At 42.4% G+C, this 20,000-nt stretch overlaps 1 protein-coding gene across 18 annotated transcripts in view; it reads left to right on the forward strand.

Annotated features, from left to right (window-relative positions):
• LOC123507636 (plasma membrane calcium-transporting ATPase 2-like) overlaps nucleotides 1-20,000 on the forward strand; it is a 227,727-nt gene that overhangs the window by 166,047 nt on the left and 41,680 nt on the right. The gene's annotated exons all lie outside the window — the stretch shown is intronic.

Here is a 20,000-nt window from a genome sequence, read left to right on the forward strand (position 1 = left end):
TTGCTTACTATTTGGTGATTTAATACAGCTTCAGAAACTTATGTAGAATTAGAATAGTGAAGACTCTACCCAATAATCTTCTGACCTCCATAGACCCTTCCTAATGTTAATGAAACGGTCTAATCTTACACAAAACTCATGGTAAAACTGCGTCCCAGTACTGAAGATATGAGTTCGTGCATTCCTGAAGTGAAATTTTGTATCATATCCTTTGTTTGAGAGCGACATTGTAGAGACGTGAGGTAATAGGTGTGTGTGTGTGTGTGTGTGTGTGTGTGTGTGTGTGTGTGTGTGTGTGTGTGTGTGTGTGTGTGTGTGTGTGTGTGTGTGTGTGTTCTCTAATTATAGTAGCGTGTTAGCTTCGCCCTTATTGTTCTTATTCATGTGGTAGTGGTGGTGGTAGTAATATAAGTCTGTGGTGATGAAAGCTTGTCATTTTTTTTTTTTCGTTATTGTGGTGGTGGTGTAGTGGATAAGTGGTGAAAGGATAGTGGTTGGTTGTAGTGGTGGTGGTGTATGTGGTGTTGTGGTGGTGAATGTGAATGCTAATTGTTATAGTGGTTGTGATAGTGTAGGAGAGGTGATGTGGTAGTGGTTGTGATAGTGATGGTGGTGTATGTGGTGTTGTGGTGGTGAGTGCTAACGGTTATTGTGGTTGTGATAGTGGTTGTGGTGAAGTCTAATGGTTGTAGTGGTTGTGATGGCGATGTTGGTGTTGTGGCAGTGGTGTTGTCAGTGGTGTTCGTTACCCATGGTTGTCTTGGCTCTCTGAACACGTTCCTTTCCCCTCATAAAGCTGCTCCACCAACACACACACACACACACACACACACACACACACACACACACACACACACACACACACACACACACACACACACACACACACACACACACGGAAAGTGGCAGTTTTTGCTGGCTTAATAAACAGACAAGCTTCTCCCCACCATACACACTCCCACGTTGTATATTTTCATCCTTACACACCTACATACCTTTCCCTTCTGTCCAGCCTTCCCCTTTCCACGCGCTTCCCTACACAGCCATCCCCTCCTGGCCTTCCCTTCAACTTAGTGTTAGTGGAGGTGTGAAATGCTTGTTACGTAACCTCCTGCAAAATTATGGCTGAAAATTAGATAGACAACCTTTCACTTTTTCGTTCTTATTTTACATTAGGCACTTAAACCCTTCAGTACTGGAACGCATTTTTACCCGAGTTTTGGGTATGATTAGAAGATTTTATTTGCATTAGGAAAGGTCTATGGAAGTTAAAAGTTTCATGGCCACAGTCTTTACGATTCTAATCCTAACATATGTTTCTGAAGCTGTATAAAATCACCAAACAGTAATTAGAATGAATATAAAAACGCGTCATGATACTGAAGAGCTTTAAAGAAATGGTTTGCACATACAGACAGAGAATAACAAATAACTTTTTCGTCATTCCCAGGCTATGAAAATAAGAATCTCGTATAGACATGTTAGGAAAGATAATATAGAAATAAATGTGTAGGGTTTTGTAGTGTAAAGGTTAATCTGTTCTTTATTACCATCTACCTTTCTTGTGCGAGTGCGTGTGTGGGGTGACTGGTTGAAGGAGTGTGCCTGTCTGTCGTGCCTGCAATATGTGAGGGGAATGAGTGTTTATCGAGTAATATCAACACACCAGGCTTAGATAAACACCTCGAGGAAAAATTTTGTGCCAGTCTTATCTCCTCATCTAGTTCTGCATCTGAGGGTTGTTATGCCGCGAGTTTGTAAGGGGCGTGAGTGTTTATCCAATTATTTAAACACACACGCACACACACACACACACACACACACACACACACACACACACACACACACACACACACACGGCCCGGTAGCTCAGTGGTTAGAGCGCTGGCTTCACAAGCCAGATGACTGGGGTTCGATTCCCCGGCCGGGTGGAGATATTTGGGTGTGTCTCCTTTCACGTGTAGCCCCTGTTCACCTAGCAGTGAGTAGGTACGGGATGTAAATCGAGGAGTTGTGACCTTGTTGTCCCGGTGTGTGGTGTGTGCCTGGTCTCAGGCCTATCCGAAGATCGGAAATAATGAGCTCTGAGCTCGTTCCGTAGGGTAACGTCTGGCTGTCTCGTCAGAGACTGCAGCAGATCAAACAGTGACACACACACACACACACACACACACACACACACACACACACACACACACACACACACACATGATATAACGCTGTAACGGCAAAATTAAGACAAAAACAGATTACCAATAACACACACACACACACACACACACACACACACACACACACACACACACACACACACACACACACACACACACACACACACACACACACACACACACACACACACACACACACACACACACACACACACTGACGACAAAATGGAGACAAAAAAAGTGTATTGACCCGGGCAGAGTTAGTCACCACAAGGGCGTGAGTGTCGAGGGAGTGTCTGGGAGAGGCGCCACCCGGACCCAGGGCTGTGTAGGGGGGGTGGGGAGAGTGATGGTGGCGGCGGGGACCTCATAACAAGCCCATTTCATTGAGTGCCTTCATAGTGCCTGGAAAATTCTCTCTCTCTCTCTCTCTCTCTCTCTCTCTCTCTCTCTCTCTCTCTCTCTCTCTCTCTCTCTCTCTCTCTCTCTCTCTCTCTCTCTCTCTCTCTCTCTCTCTCTCTCTCTCTCCCCCCTTTTATTCTATTTGTGGTCTAACTAGTGAACGTTCTTTTAATTAATTTTCTTTTATTACTTAAACAATAAAAATAAGTAACTTTCATATGAATACAAAAAAAATAGTTTTTTTTATCTATTATCTTATTTAGTTTCTTATTTATTGTTTGTTCATTTTTTTTTTTTTTTTTAGCAAAGTTAATATTCGTGTTGGGGTTATCTTGTTTTTTCGTTTTATTTAATTATTTTGCTTATTGTGTCTTGTTTGTCTCGTTTTGATTATAGGTAATGCCCTAAAATCAATCTCTCTCTCTCTCTCTCTCTCTCTCTCTCTCTCTCTCTCTCTCTCTCTCTCTCTCTCTCTCTCTCTCTCTCTCTCTCTCTCTCTCTCTCTCTCATACAGTGTGAAGAAAATACTCATGTTTCTCATCTCAGGAAGTTTAAAAAGAATGGCATCACTATCATGTATCCTTTTACAGAGTGGCTCAAAAGGCTTACGAAGTTTTCCTTACTGAGCGGTTTAGAATCTTCTTGCCCTGCATATAAAGTGGCTCTGAAATTTCTGCCTTCCATCCCATACAGAATAAAGAAAGAAGGAGAAGCAGTCAGTGTGTTGTCTTGTGGAGAATAGAAATGCTTTGTGGCTCTTTAATCCCTTCAGTACCATGCCGCGTTTTCATATTCATTCTGGTTACAATTTAACGATTTTATACAGCTTCAGAATCGTGTGTGGGGATTATAATAGTTAAAAAGACTGTCCATTAATCTGCTGACCTCCATAGACCCTTCCTAATGCAAATAAAATGATCTAATCATGCCCAAATCATGGTAAAAATGCGTCTCAGTACTGAAGGGGTTGATTCATAGTGGCTCTGAAATTTCCACCTTCCATCCCATATGAGGTAAGAAAACAGGCATTGTGTCTTGTGGAAGATGAAAATGTCTCGCGTCTCTTTAATTCAGTCACGTTGAAAAGTCGTCGCTGTGTTGTGTGTTGTGTGGTGTGAAAGATGCATGTGTCTAGTTTTGCGTCTTGTAGTGAGGTTCAAAGATAGCCATTGTGTTCCGAACTGGCGTGAAAATGTCGCTAGTCCTTTATATTAGAGGTTGAAAAAGAGCCCATTGTGTTCTGAACCGGAGGACGAAAATTAGTGTTGCGTTCCGTACAATTGTTTAAGGAAAAAAAATCACTATTGTAGCTGAAAATATTGAGTTTTGCGGGTTGGCTATCAAAGAATGTCATTGTCTGATATCGCTGTATGTTTGTGTGTATTCAAACTGTTATATGTTCATTAGCTTTGTGCACACTTTCCTACATGTCTTTCCAGCTTCTTTTTTCCTATTCATGCTTTTCCTGCCTTTCTCTTTGTCTATCAAAAAATTTCATTCTCTTATATCCTTTTATATTTATTTGTATTCAAAGTGTTAAATGTTCATTAGGCTCAACCATGCACCCTTTCTTAGATCTCTTTCCTGCATTTCTGTCCTATTTTTCCTTCTTTTCCTACCTTTTTATTTATTTGTCTTTCAAAATGTCTTTGTTTATATTCATGTGTATTGAAAATTTTATACATTCATTAGATTCATGCACCTTCTTCTATATCTCTTCCCTGCTTTTCGTTCCTGTTCTTACTTTTCCTGCTTCTCTCTTTTCCCACATATCTCCTCCCATGCTCATGTTTGTTCAAAATAATATATTCTCATTATATTCATTCACTCTTTCCTACATCTCTTTTCTGCATTACTTTCCTGTTCTTACTTTTTCTACCTCTCTCTTTTCTCACATATCTCCTCCCACTCGCCAGCGCCACTATAAACACACCACCGCTGGGAATGCAAACACCTCGCCTTAAACCCCCCATTTGTGTTTGCTGGCTTGCATATAAACAAACCCGGAGACAAGAGAGGCGGGAGGGAGTGTTCTTATGTAGCTTTCCCCTATTTCTCCTTTTGTTTTGACTAATTCTGCTGTTTCCCCTTTGCTATGTCTGCTTGTTGTGCTTTTTCCTCTTTACCGTATTCAGTTTTTGCTTTTTTCTCCTTTTCCTATCCACTTTTTTTTCTTTTCCTTCCTTAGACTTAAATTCTTCTATTTTCATCTAAGTTCATTCTTGTTCATGGATTCTTTTTCTTTGTTTTATCTAATTCATTTTTTTTACTTTTTGCTTTTGTTATGTTTTATTCTGCTTTTTTCTCTCTGCTTTATCAAATTTTCACGCTTTTTTCTGCTTCGTTATGTGTAATTCTTGTCTCTCCGCTTATTCTTGTGTTTCCCTTTAATTTCTCTGCCTTTCCCCTTACTTAGGTCTAAATTCTATACAGTTCCCCTTAGTTATCCCTCACAGCGCTTCCCCTCCTTTATTTCCCTTAGTTGTTTCTCCCCTCCTTTATTTGACCTTTTCTTGAGTCACGTTTATTTTGTTTCTCTCGATTACACTTCTTTCCCTTGTGAATTTTATTAGTTTGTATTCTCATTCTTTTTCTGTATTCTCATTCTTTTCTGTATTCTCATTTCCTCTCACCTTTTCCATGAGTGTGTGTGTGTGTGTGTGTGTGTGTGTGTGTGTGTGTGTGTGTGTGTGTGTGTGTGTGTGTGTGTGTGTGTTTATCTGTCTTCCTTTCCTCTATCACTCCTCATATCTGCTCCCTTCCTCCTCCCCCCTCCCCCCTCTCCCTCATGGTAGGTCACGTGTCAGGGCCTGGGGGCGTAGGTCAAGGTGGAGAAGGCGTCCCCCCTCCGCCTCCCAGGGATGTCTGGCTTCTGAGGCACTCCAGACTCCTTCAGGCACTCACCGCCCTCCTCTTTGTTCTCCTTCGTGGCACTGATAACAATGATAGTGGTAATAGTAATAATAATAATAACAATAATAATAATGATAATAATAATAATAATAATAATAATAATAATAATAATAATAATGATAGTAATAATAAATCATGTCTCCTCCTCCTCCTCCTCCTCCTCTTTTTTTATCTTCTTCTTCTTCTTCTTCTTCTTCTTCTTCTTCTTCTTCTTCTTCTTCTTCTTCTTCTTCTTCTTCTTCTTCTTCTTCTTCTTCTTCTTCTTCTTCTTCTTCTTCTTCTTCTTCTTCTTCTTCTTCTTCTTCTTCTTCTTCTTCTTCTTCTTCTTCTTCTTCTTCTTCTTCTTCTTCTTCTTCTTCTTCTTCTTCTTCTTCTTCTTCTTCTTCTTCTTCTTCTTCTTCTTCTTCTTCTTCTTCTTCTTCTTCTTCTTCTTCTTCTTCTTCTTCTTCTTCTTCTTCTTCTTCTTCTTCTTCTTCTTCTTCTTCTTCTTCTTCTTCTTCTTCTTCTTCTTCTTCTTCTTCTTCTTCTTCTTCTTCTTCTTCTTCTTCTTCTTCTTCTTCTTCTTCTTCTTCTTCTTCTTCTTCTTCTTCTTCTTCTTCTTCTTCTTCTTCTTCTTCTTCTTCTTCTTCTTCTTCTTCTTCTTTTTCTTCTTCTTCTTCTTCTTCTTCTTCTTCTTCTTCTTCTTCTTCTTCCTGCTCCTCCTCCTCCTCAAACCATCACAATCTTCAAAGGGACAACAAATCTGCAGCCACGTACTTACATACCCTTAACAAATTCCCCTCCCTTTGCTTTCCACATCCTCACACTCCTCGGTTCCTGGTTCTTGATGTCCTTTCCTCTTCCTTTTGACTCTTCTCTTTCCGCCTTCACCATTTGTCTAATTTTTTTCCCACCCTCGACATTCTTTCAAGTCTCACCTTGTCTTGCCCTTGAGAGCGAAGGTGTGAGGGAGGAGAGGAGGAGAGAAAGGTACGCATGCATTTGACAGGTGAGGGACAGGTGATGCTGGGATGAGGGTAGGGAAGGAAGGGGTGGAGGGAGGGATGGAGGGAGGTAAAGGGTGACAGTTGGTGGGAGGGAATGTAAAAATAAAAATGGCATAGGGGTGTTTTGAATAGTAGAAGAGAAGGGAGAGAGGGAAGAGGTAGTGTAGAGGGAATAAGAAAGGAAAGTACTAAATAGATGAATGTAATTGGAGAAAGAAGAAAGGAAAGAAGGAAATGAGTGGAAAAGAATGATGTGGAGACTGAAGAACGAAGATGAAAGAGTTTGAAAGAAAGAAAGAAATAGAGGAAAGGGAACTAGTGGAAGATTAATGAAGGGAAATCAGAAAAAGAGAAATAGAAAGAAGTTGGATTGATGGAGATGAATAGGAAAGAAAAAAAACTCCCTTCTTACTTAATACTCAGGGGATGGATGGAAAAGGAAGAGGAAAGAAGAATAAAGGGAAGGAATGAAGGCCACACTAATAGCATTCATTAATCTGTGACTGCTGCTTGACACATGACACGTGACATCCGCCATGACACACCGCTGCCTGACTCACGCACGCACCCCACTGGCAGTGTTAACCGTGTCCATGTGTGTCATGTGTCCCTGTGTCATGCTTGAACGTGTCCTCTTTGTCCTGTCTTTGTGTCGTATATCCTGTGTGTCTGTGTGTCTTTGTGTCTTTTTGTGTGTCTTTCCTGTTCTTGTGTTATTTCAAGAGGTTAATTTTATCTCATTTTGTCTCGTCCGTGTTCTTTATTTATTTTTATTTTCTGTCTCATTAGGAAACGTATTTTGTGATGACCTATTGTGTGTTTTTTTTATCTCCTTTTGTCCATTTCCCGTCCATATCATTAGAACACATACCTTGCGATGTCCTAGCATACTCCCGTGTGTCGTATATACACCTGTGTCCTCTACCTCTGTTCTGTATCTATGGCTCATATTCTCAAACTTTTCTGTGTTTCACCTCCACTATTTCAAAAGGCTTTATCTAAATTTACACGAGTTTTTAAGGTGTTTTTGCGGTTCTAGAGGCAGTGTGACAGTATTTCTACATTATTAACTGGAGAAACACTCTTGAAAAACCCGCTAATCATCAGTGAGAGAGCAAAGCGTTTCTGAATACCTGTGTCTGTAGCAAAAACATATCTTCACCTCTCTCACCGTGTCCTCGCGTCCCTGCGTGTCCTACCACCCCACGTGTCCTGTATAGAGGTGGTTAGTGTACAGTGACATTAGCGTTATCGTGTTATTGTTCCTGAGTGTTATTACCTTTATGTTTGTAGGGGTAAGGGAGATGAATGGGGGGGAGAGACAGAAGTTGTGTTACCTGCTGTGCTTACCTCTCCAGTCTCTCTCTCTCTCTCTCTCTCTCTCTCTCTCTCTCTCTCTCTCTCTCTCTCTCTCTCTCTCTCTCTCTCTCTCTCTCTCTCTCTCTCTCTCTCTCTCTCTCTCTCTCTCTCTACTCCTTCAGATTTTTACCATGATTTTTGGGGTATGATTAAACGATTTTATTTGCATTGGGAAGGATCTATGGAGGTGAAAAGATTAATAGCCAGTCTCACTATCTTAATCTCCCCATAAGTTTCTAAAGCTGTATAAAATCACCGAGAAGTAACCAGGATGAATATGAAAACGTTGCATGGTACTGAAAGGGTTAATGCCTCTCTCATCTGTTCACTGCCTAAAATTCCTGACTGTTCTTGGATTTTGATAGATTTTTAACCAGTTCGCCGGATTTTGTGACTAACACGAGAACGATTACAGGGAACTTGAAAACATCCTTAATCTATTCCAGGTGTTAATCTTCTCAGTACCATAGCGCGTTTTCGTATTCATTCTGGTTACTATTTGATGATTTTTATACAGCTTCAGAAACTTTTGGACGGGATTAAAATAGTAAAGACTTTGGCCATTAATCTTTCGACCTCCATAGACCCTTCCTAATGCAAATAAAATCGTCTTCTTCTTCTTCTTCTTCTTGTTCTTGTTCTTCTTCTTGTTCTTCTTCTTGTTCTTCTTCTTCTTCTTCTTCTTCTTCTTGTTCTTGTTCTTGTTCTTGTTGTTGTTGTTGTTCTTCTTCTTCTTGTTCTTCTTCTTCTTCTTGTTCTTCTTGTTCTTCTTCTTCTTGTTCTTCTTGTTCTTCTTCTTCTTCTTCTTCTTCTTCTTCTTCTTCTTCTTCTTCTTCTTCTTCTTCTTCTTCTCCTCCTCCTCCTCCTAACGGTAATTTTTCCCATAAGAAAAAACATTAGTAGTAGATGAGGAGGAGGAGGAGGAGGAAAGTAATGAGAAGAAGAAGAAGAAGAAGAAGAAGAAGAAGAAGAAGAAGGGACTGATGGAATTCCGTTAGTGGTTTGGCAAGTGGTTCGATGTTTCAGTGGCACCGTCTCTCATTTTTTCCCCATCTACTTTTATTATCTTTTTTCCTCCTCTTCTACCTTTCTCTTTTTCTCCTCCTTTTCTACTTTTCTCTTTTTCCCCCTCCTGCTTTTATTCTTTCCTTCTTTTTTTCTTTTTCCCATTTTTTTCATTTTCCTTTACATTTATTCTCGTTCTTCCGTCTTTTTCTACTTTTTTCTTTTTCCCCTCCTCTTTTACATTTATTCTTTTCCTTCTCCTCTTTTTCCTTTCTTCTTACTTCTCTTCTACTGTTATTCTTTTTCTCTTCTTTTTTTCTTTTTCCTTTTCTACTCTTTTCTATTTTCCCTCCTCTTCTACTTTTCTCTTTTATCCTCCTCTTTTACTTTTTTCTCTTTCTATTCTACTATTCTCTTCTTCCCTCCTCTTTTACTTTTATTCTCTTCTTTTCCTTCTCTTCTATTTTTCTTCTCATCTTTTTTCTCATATCTTCTACTTTTATTCTCTCCTTTCCCTCCTTTTTTCTATTTTTTTCCTCTTTTTCCTCGTCTTCTACTTTTCTCCCGCCCATTTCCTTCAACACTTAAAATTTTCCAACCCTCCTTTTATTCCCACATTTTTTTTTTTTTTCATTTTTCTCAGTTCAGAGTTAATTTTAGACAGAGTTAGTTGTTCTTTGTTCTTTGATTTGTTCTGTAATGGCGCGGCTTCTTCCAGCTCATTACTGCTTTTGTTATGTCCGTGCTGGTGGTGGTAGTGGTGGTGGTTATTTTGGGACCTGTTTTTGTTATCGTGGCGGTGGTGGTGGTGGTGGTGGTGGTGGAAGGGGGAAAGGAAAGGGAAGGGAAGATGTAGATAATTGTATGTTTTCATCTTTTTTTTCGTTTTTCTGTCATTTTCCTTTTTTTTTCATGGTGAAGGAGGATAAATAGAGTAAGAAGTGGATGGGGGAGAGGGGAGTGAAGGAATAGGAGGAGAGAGAGAGAGAGAGAGAGAGAGAGAGAGAGAGAGAGAGAGAGAGAGAGAGAGAGAGAGAGAGAGAGAGAGAGAGGAGTAAAAAGAACCGTGTAGAAGGGAAAAGAGAAAACGGAATATAAGAAGAGGAGGAGGAGGTGGTGGTGGTGGTAGTGGTGGTGGTGAGAAGACTTAAAGCAGGAGGAGGAGGAAGAGGAGGAGGAGGAGGAGAAGGTTGACAAAAGGCGGTGATGGTGGTGGTGGCGGTAACAGTGGTGATGGCTGCGGTAGTGGTGGTCGTAGTGGTAGTGGTGGTGGTGGTGGACTGAGAGTAATGCTTTTCAAGAAGAGGAAGGGAATGCCATTAGTGCGTGAGAGGAACCGTGCCGCAAATGTTCCCAGAGAGAGAGAGAGAGAGAGAGAGGGAGAGGGAGAGAGAGAGAGAGAGAGAGAGAGAGAGAGGAGCACACTAACCTCACCAAGCACCTTCACGTTTCAATCCCTATAAACCTTAACCCCTTGAGTACCATGACGTGTTTCCATAATCATCCTGCTTACTATTTGGTGACTTTATACAGCTTCAGAAACTCATGTGGGGGATTAAAAAGGTGAAGACTGTGGCCATTAATCCTCTGACCTCCATAGACCCTTCCTAATGTCAATAAAATCGTCTAATCATACCCAAACTTCAAGGTAAAAGTGCGTCCCAGTACTGAAGGGATGAAATAGTGACTTTCCTCCTTATTTACTTATCAGTCATTAATTGTGAGGGTTGCGGGATACTGCTGGGCACTCTATCTATTCTAAAACACCTCTGCCTATTACAAAACACTACCCTATAACATTCAAAAGCCTCAGAAGCTACACGTATTTTTAACCTTTCCGTACTGGGACACATTTTTACCTTTAGATTTGTGTACGATTAGACCATTTTATTGACATTAGGAAGGGTCTATGAAGGTCAGAAAATTAAATAGCCAGTCTTCACTATTTCAATCCCCCACATGAGTTTCTGAAGCTGTATAAAATCCCCAAATAGTAATCAGAACGTATATGGAAACGCGTCATGGTACTGAAAGGGTTAAACATCTTTTTATAGCTCCAGTGACAGATTAACTACGCTTCTACATTATTAAAAAGAATAACACTCTTGAGAACTCTGCCTTCGTCTCTGGCCTCTGAAAATAGTCTTGGTGAGAAAATAAAGCGTTTTTGAATACCAGGAAAGGAAGAGGAGATATGGAAGGCCATGGACAGGAATGCTTAGAATGGAGGGAGGGAGAAAGAGGAGGAGATGATGATGATGTGAAGGAGCAAAAGGAATGGATAGGGAAGGCTTTTGGAATGAGAAAGAGGAAGTAGGAAGAGAAGGAAGATAAAAACAGGTAAGTGATGGGCTTTGCTTTGAATATGAATGGGAAGGAGGTGAAGAAGGAATGAGAGTGGAGAGCAAATGGTTCTGGAATAGAAGAAGGAAGATAAAAATAGGAAAGAGGAATAAGAGAAGAGATGATAAATAAGGAGATGAAGGGACACATCACGACTTTTAATGGAAAGAACGCAAAGAAAATAAAAGAATGTGAATGTTTGATATGGTGAAAAGGAGGAGGAGGAGGAGGAGGAGGAGGAAGGAAAGAAAGAAAAAAAAACGTATGAGTGAGTAAAATAATTTTGTAACTTGACTCACTTAGTTTAGAGAGAGAGAGAGAGAGAGAGAGAGAGAGAGAGAGAGAGAGAGAGAGAGAGAGAGAGAGAGAGAGAGAGAGAAGAGCAGAGAAAAGGAAAAGGAAAAAAAAGCAACAGCATAAAAGAAACAAGATGAAATACAGAATTGAGAGAGAGAGAGAGAGAGAGAGAGAGAGAGAGAGAGAGAGAGAGAGAGAAAAAAGGAAAAGAAAAAAGCAACAGCATAAAAAGAAACAAGATGAAATACAGAATTGAGAGAGAGAGAGAGAGAGAGAGAGAGAGAGAGAGAGAGAGAGAGAGAGAGAGAGAGAGAGAGAGAGAGAGAGAGAATGAGAGAGAGAGAGAGGTAAAAAGAAGCTGTTTCCGAATAGAAGAACTGCGGAGGTCGTTTCGTAGTCGTTGATTTGAACTTTCTCTGCTTGTTAGTGAGGGTCTGGGAGGAGGAGGAGGAGGAGGAGGAGGAGGAGAAATAGAAGGAGAAGGAGGAGGAGGGGAGGGATAACAGGATAATTCAGCCACAAATCACTATTCTTAACGAAGACAAACGGGGAATTACTAATCTTTCGAGGGACGATTGGCAGGTTAAGGATCCCTGGAAACTGTTGATTTATTCCTCCTCCTCCTCCTCCTCCTCCTCCTCCTCCTCCTCCTCCTCCTCCTCCTCCTCCTCCTCCTCCTCCTCCCAAATCTTTTAAGAGAAGGATGATTTGGAGGTTACAAATTCGTGGAAAGTGTGGGATACCTCCTCCTCCTCCTCCTCCTCCTCCTCCTCCTCGTCTTCTTCGTGAAGGGCGTGGTCCACCTGAGACAGCCCCGCCCATCTCTCCTACCCTTCCTTCCGCTCCTCCTCCTCCTCCTCTCACTGACCAATCACTGCTCGTTCCAGACTGGGCGTGAGATCATTGGTTAGAGAGAGAGAGAGAGAGAGAGAGAGAGAGAGAGAGAGAGAGAGAGAGAGAGAGAGAGAGAGAGAGAGAGAGGAGAAAAAAAGGGCAGTTGGGTCAGTTCCAGTCTTCCTCTCTATCTCTATCGCTCTTTTCTCTTTCTTTCCCTCCTCCTCCTCCTCCTCCTCCTCCTCCTCCTCCTCCTCCTCCTCCTGGTTAGAATCATCTCACAAACCCCAACAAAAAAGATCCTCTCTCTCTCTCTCTCTCTCTCTCTCTCTCTCTCTCTCTCTCTCTCTCTCTCTCTCTCTCTCTCTCTCTCTCTCTCTCTCTCTCTCTCTCTCTCTCTCTCTCTCTCTCTCTCTCTCAATATGATATGAATAAAGAGAGAGAGAGAGAGAGAGAGTGAGTGAGTTTCATGTCGATGAGATTATTATTCCTATTTTCTTTTAGTTTTCATACATACTTTTGTTTTACCTCCTCCTCCTCCTCCTCCTCCTCCTCCTCCTCCTCCTCCTCCTCCTCCTCCTCCTCCTCCTCCTGTTATTAGTTGTAGTGGAGTGAAATGAAAGGAGAAAGTAATCAGAGTCTGGGTGGATACTTTTCCCATTGCTTTCTCAGGGTTCATTAAGGGGACAGGTGAAAGAGAGAGAGAGAGAGAGAGAGAGAGAGAGAGAGAGAGAGAGAGAAAGGTGATGCGGTAGTTTGTGTATGAGAGAGTGGTGGTGGTGGTGGTGGTGGTGCCTTCACCTCTACCAGTTCCTACTTGATAGTATTGATCCTGGCTCACTCACGCCTGCTGCTTCTGCTCTCTCTCTCTCTCTCTCTCTCTCTCTCTCTCTCTCTCTCTCTCTCTCTTGGCACGGAAAGGTGTTGGCAGTGTGACACTTTTCTTAATTGATCTAATCAGAGAATTTCACTAACTCAACCCGACTACGTATCTCTCTCTCTCTCTCTCTCTCTCTCTCTCTCTCTCTCTCTCTCTCTCTCTCTCTCTCTCTCTCTCTCTCTCTCTCTCTCTCTCTCTCTCTCTCTCTCTCTCTCTCTCTCTCTCTCTCTCTCTCTCTCTCTCTCTCTCTCTCTCTCTCTCTCTCTCTCTCTCTCTCTCTCTCTCTCTCTCTCTCTCTCTCTCTCTCTCTCTCTCTCTCTCTCTCTCTCTCTCACACACACACACACACACACACACACACACACACACACACACACACACACACACTGGGAAACTGTTACTGGGTTAATAGTTACATAGGTGCCAAGTTTGAGAGAGAGAGAGAGAGAGAGAGAGAGAGAGAGAAGCCGACACCCACTTTAACTCCTCTCCTCTCCTGTTCCTCTTTCCTTCCAGCTTCCTCCTCTCATCCTCCTTCGCTGTGTCATTCTAAATTTTCTTTGATCTTTTCTCTTCCTTTCCTTCTCTTTTTCTTTTTTCTTATTTCTCACTTTCAGCTTCATTATTTTCCTTCATTATTTTCCTCTCTTCCTTCTTTATCAGTCATTTTCTTTGTTCTTTTACTCTTTTCTAATCTGTTTTCTTTATTCCTTTCTACTTATCTTTTTTTTCACCCTTCCTTGCCTGTTTCTTCCATCTCTCCTTTTATCTCTTTTTTCTATCCCTTTCTCATTTGCCTCTACATGACGCGTGAAATGTTTCGGTTTGCATCATTTCATTCACCTCCTCCTCTTCCTCTCTCTTCCTCCTCTTTCTCCTTTCATGCCGTCTCATTTTTCCTCCTCCTCTTCTCTCTACTTCTCTTTCTCTTTGTCTCTGTTTCAAGTGTTCCTCTCTTATCTTCCTTTTCAATTTCCTTTTCTATGATTTTTTTTATCTTCTTTTATCTTGTGTTATAATTTCTTTTGTCTTCCTCCTCTTCCTCCTCTTCCTTTTCATCTTCCTTCTCTTTTATTATTATTCATCTTCCTTTATTTTTGTCTTGTACTTTCTCTTGCCTTCCTTTTCTTCCTCCTCTTCCTCATCTTCATTTTCACCTTCCTCTTATTTTTTTTTCATCTATGCTCTCTTTCTATCTTCTATTTCCTCTTGTCTTCTTTCTCTTCCTCTTCTTCCTCATCTTCTTTCTCTTCCTCTTCTTCCTGTTATTGTTTTTTTTTTATCTACCTTCGTTTCTATCTTCTACTTCCTCTAGTCTTCTTCCTCCTCCTCCTCCTCTTCCTCGTCTTCCTCTTCTTCCTCCTCTTCCTAGCTTCCTCTTCACCTCACCTGTGTTTCTCCTTATAGATTTTAAGCTAAACTCATTATCTCACCTGGCTAAACGAATCCAGGTGTGTCAGAGGCTCGATTCACACCTGAGCACCTTAATTAGAGGAACTTTGAAGGAATTTACCTGTTGAGATTAGAAAAAGTTATCTTATTGATTGATTTATGTATGTATGTATGTATGTATGTATGTATTTATTTATTTATATTTTTAGTTTTTCTTTTTTTTTGTATTATGTGACTCGGCTTTATGTAATTTCTCTCTCTCTCTCTCTCTCTCTCTCTCTCTCTCTCTCTCTCTCTCTCTCTCTCTCTCTCTCTCTCTCTCTCTCTCTCTCTCTCTCTCTCTCTCTCTCTCTCTCTCTCTCTCTCTCTCTCTCTCTCTCTCTCTCTCTCTCTCAGGTGTCATAATTTGCCAGGCCGACTATCAACTTTGGAAAGGGTCGAGGAGGAGGAGGAGGAGGAGGAGGAGGAGGAGGAGGAGGAGGAGGAGGAGGAAGGAAGGAAGGAAGGAAGGAAGGAAGGAAGGAAGGAAGAATGAGAAAAAAAAGTAGAAGAAGGAGGAGAAAAAGAAAAAAAAGAGGAGGAGGAGGAGGAGGAGGAGGAGGAGGAGGAGGAGGAGGAGGAGGAGGAGGAGGCGGCGGCAACAGTAACCCTCGAATCACACTTATTTATAGAAGTAGGACATGGATGACAAAAGGAGGAGGAGGAGGAGGAGGAGGAGGAGGAGGAGGAGGAGGAGGAGGAGGAGGAGGAGGAGGAGCAAGAACAAGAACAAGAAGAGAGAGAGAGAGAGAGAGAGAGAGAGAGAGAGAGAGGGAGAGAGAGAGGGAGAGTATGTCATTTCCTCTCACCCTCCCCTCTCCCTTCCATCTTCCTATCCTCTCCCTTTTTAGTGTCATTTTCCTCTCTTTTTTTATTAGATGGAGGAATTAACCGGTTGGAACATGACTCCCTTAGAGAGAGAGAGAGAGAGAGAGAGATGAATGTCAAATGTGAGAATCATTAAAACCGTGATTAAAGGGGATCGAGCCAGAGAGAGAGAGAGAGAGAGAGAGAGAGAGAGAGAGAGAGAGAGAGAGAGAGAGAGAGCAACCACACACGCAGATGGCCGACCTTGCATACACGCATTGAAACCAACCAACCAGAGAGAGAGAGAGAGAGAGAGAGTAATAAAAACCAAACATGAGGGGAAAATGCAGAGATCTGGCTGAGTGTTGACTTGACGTAACTGACAACGAGGGAAAAAAGGGGAAAAAAGAGGAAAAAAAAACATAGGCAGGTAATGTTGACAGGAAGGGAAGGAAGGAAAAAAAGAGAGGGAAATAAAAGAAAACAGGACTTTACTCTTTTGAGGAGGGAAAAAAAGAGACACATTGTTATAACGTAGAATAGATAGGATGGCTTAGTCTTTGAGAGAGAGAGAGAGAGAGAGAGAGAGAGAGAGAGAGAGAGAGAGAGAGATCGTACCACAATGATAAACAAATAAACCACAAAGAAAAATAAAGAACAAACAGCCCCTTTGAGAGAGAGAGAGAGAGAGAGAGAGAGAGAGAGAGAGAGAGAGAGAGAGAGAGAGACAGACAGACAGACAGACAGACAGACAGACAGACAGACAGAATAACAAAACAATCATAAACTTTACCTTGGCAGGGGATTGAAGGGAGAAGAAGGCGTTTATATAGACCTGGCAGGGGGTAGGGAGATGGCAGGGAGAGGGGAGTTCCTTAGGTGTACTTTGGCAGAGGGTGGAGTAATAGAGTTTGGCAACGCTTAGTGAGTCATCAACACCGTAGCTTGGCAGGGTGAGGGAGAGGAGCACGTGGTGAGGGACATGTGACAGGGAGGAAGTGGAGCGGCAGGGAGGGAGAGTAGGCTAGCAGGAAGAGGGGTGGGGGCTGCATTGGGAGGGGCGGATCTGCATATATACGTAGACCCATATTCAAAAAAGCTTTCCTCCTTCACGACCACTCTTTCTGAAGGCCACAGGGACGAGTGGCGCCGTTTTTAAGAGTTTCTCCAGTCAATAATGTGGAAATCATGTCAATCTTTCTTTGGAACTGTAAAAATACCTTAGAAAAAACTCGTGTAAATTCACATGAAGATTTTTGAAAGAGTAAGGTGAGGCAGAGAAGAGTTTGAGAATACTAGCCATAGCGATTGTCTGAGGTGCAAAGAGGAGATGTGGAGCTGCAGAGGAGAAGGGGAAAGGGTGGCAAGGTGTAAGAGGGGGCAGGGTGTCAGGGTTTCAGGATGGGGTAGAAGTGAGGGTAAGGAGTGACAAGGAGGTGTAAGAGGGGGAATGGTATCAGGGATGGGGTAGTAGTGAGGGGAAGGATGGGACTGGAAGGTGTAAGAGGGGCAGGGTGTCAGGGTATCAGGGATGGGGTAGTTGGAGGGGGGGTGAGTGGTGAGTGGTGAGTGGATTGACAGCCCCAGCACGACCCCTGTCAATTTGGCCGAAGGAAATTGGCAATCATTAGAAGGATGGACAAGCAGATGGCGGAGCTCGGGAGTAAACAGAGAGAGAGAGAGAGAGAGAGAGCGATTGTTCACAACTTTTATACAATCTATTATTTAGTGTCCAGCAATAACTCTCTCTCTCTCTCTCTCTCTCTCTCTCTCTCTCTCTCTCTCTCTCTCTCTCTCTCTCTCTCTCTCTCTCTCTCTCTCTCTCTCTCTCTCTCTCTCTCACACACACACACACACACACACACACACACACACACACACACACACACACACACACACACACACACACACACACACACCAGATGACCGGGGTTCGATTCCCCGGCCGGGTGGAGATATTTGGTGTGTCTCCTTTCACGTGTAGCCCCTGTTCACCTAGCAGTGAGTAGGTACGGGATGTAAATCGAGGAGTTGTGACCTTGTTGTCCCGGTGTGTGGTGTGTGCCTGGTCTCCGGCCTATCCGAAGATCGGAAACAATGAGCTCTGAGCTCGTTCCGTAGGGTAACGTCTGGCTGTCTCGTCAGAGACTGCAGCAGATCAAACAGTGAATTACACACACACACATACATACATACATACATACATACATACATACATACATACACACACACACACACACACACACACACACACACACACACACACACACACACACACACACACACACACACACACACACACACACACACACACACACACACACACACACACACACACACTTCAATATCCAGTGACGTCACGGAGTTTCATGGAGACACCTGTGATCTCCTCCTCCTCCTCCTCCTCCTTTGTGGGGAAAAAAGAAAAAAAATAACCAAATTTATTGCCATTGTGAAGGAAAAGAAGGAAAATACGAATGAAGGAGGAAAAATAGTTGATAGAATTAAAACTGGTGAAATGACTCATGGGTTAATTCTCTCTCTCTCTCTCTCTCTCTCTCTCTCTCTCTCTCTCTCTCTCTCTCTCTCTCTCTCTCTCTCTCTCTCTCTCTCTCTCTCTCTCTCTCTCTCTCGCAGTTAACGTGACTAACAATGGAGGGAATAAATATAAATAGCAATAAGAAAAATAGAAAAGAAATCAGTCCAGCATGAATGTGGAAAAAAATACATACAGTTGAGAGAGAGAGAGAGAGAGAGAGAGAGAGAGAGAGAGGACGCAAGCAAATAGATTCCAAGGTCATATTTCTTGGCTTCGTGAAATTTGTTTGATTGTTAGTTATGTATCTAGCAGAAACCGTACTCACTCTCTCTCTCTCTCTCTCTCTCTCTCTCTCTCTCTCTCTCTCTCTCTCTCTCTCTCTCTCTCAAGCAAAAATAAGTCTGAGCTATTTAACACACCAAGAATAAGCCTTTTGTTTGATCCTAGTGTGTGTGTGTGTGTGTGTGTGTGTGTGTGTGTGTGTGTGTGTGTGTGTGTGTGTGTGTGTGTGTGTGTGTGTGTGTGTGTGTAAATTGTTATCATGTGGCGTTTCCAGTAGTAGTAGTAGTTGTTGTTGCTGTTGTTGTTGTTGTTGTTGTTGTTGTTGTTGTTGTTGTTGTTGTTGTTGTTGTTGTTGTCCATTTGTATCCTTTAAGTACCAATCTCTCCTTCTCTTGTAATTCATCTTTTCTGTATTTCCCAGCATGCACTCGTGTCCAATATTCACATTACTCTCAGTATCCTCAACTCTGCGCTAAAACTAATGTGTGTCTGTGTGGATTAGTGGAGTGGAGGAAGAGGTGTGAATGGTACGGTGGGTTGTAGGTGGAGTAAGATGGATTAGGAGACTACGTGTAGAGTGAGAAGGGAGAGAGGGAGAGAGAGGAGGGGAGAGGGAAGAGTGTTTTAGATATAGAACTGTCAGTGATAATGTTGTCTTAGGAAATGCCAAGAAAAGAGGAAGAAAAATGAAGAAGGAAGTATTATTAGGTTCTCGTGTCTTTAGTAGAGAGAGAGAGAGAGAGAGAGAGAGAGAGAGAGAGAGAGAGAGAGAGAGAGAGAGAGACGCTTCGTTCTTTGTGACGTGGAAAATATTAATGTCCTTATGGTAATAATAAATAAATTTGTTGATAAGAGAAAGGAGACAGAGAAATGTGTGTGTGTGTGTGTGTGTGTGTGTGTGTGTGTGTGTGTGTGTGTGTGTGTGTGTGTGTGTGTGTGTGTGTGTGTGTGTGTGTGTGTGTGCACATCACTCACCTGTTGTTTGAAAAGAAAAATCTCCTTACCTACATATTTTATAAACTCTGGTAAAGGTTTCAAAAAAGGTATTATAATATTTGGTAGCTTGTTCATTCTCACCTTTATTACCACTCTCCTCCTCTTATCTCCTCTCCTCTCCTCTCATCTCCTCTCCTCTCCTCTCCTCTCCTCTCCTCTTTTACCACCTGCTCCATGCCATCACCACATCACCAAATCACCACCAACACCATCTGCTACTTCCACCTCCTCGCCACACACACACACACACACACACACACACACACACACACACACACACACACACACACACACACACACACACACACACACACACACACACACACACCTGCACCCTCCCCTCTTTACCAAGAAGGCAAGCAAGGAACACTTCCCCTCATATTCTGCCAAGATTGTGTCAAGAGGGGAAATTCTCCTACATTTTTGGGGTTTCTCTCCCTCTCCCTCTCCCTCTCCCTCTTTCTTTCCCGCCACGTGTCTGTTTTCCCTTTTGGTGACTGAACAAAGAGGATGATTAATGAGAGAGAGAGAGAGAGAGAGAGAGAGAGAGAGAGAGAGAGAGAGAGAGAGATTATTCATTTTGTAACATATTCTCATTCCACTATTTTTTTTTATTCCTCTCTTCGTCCTCCTCCTTTGCTTTCTCCTCCTACTGCTTCCCACTCCTCCTCCTCTTAACCTTTCATCTTCCTCACGCCTCATCTCGCCTTCCGCCCCATCTTCCCTTCACCTCCCCTCACCTCCCCTCACCCCCA

This window comes from Portunus trituberculatus, chromosome 23 (assembly GCF_017591435.1).
Source record: "Portunus trituberculatus isolate SZX2019 chromosome 23, ASM1759143v1, whole genome shotgun sequence".
Classification (NCBI taxonomy): Eukaryota; Metazoa; Arthropoda; class Malacostraca; order Decapoda; family Portunidae; genus Portunus; species Portunus trituberculatus.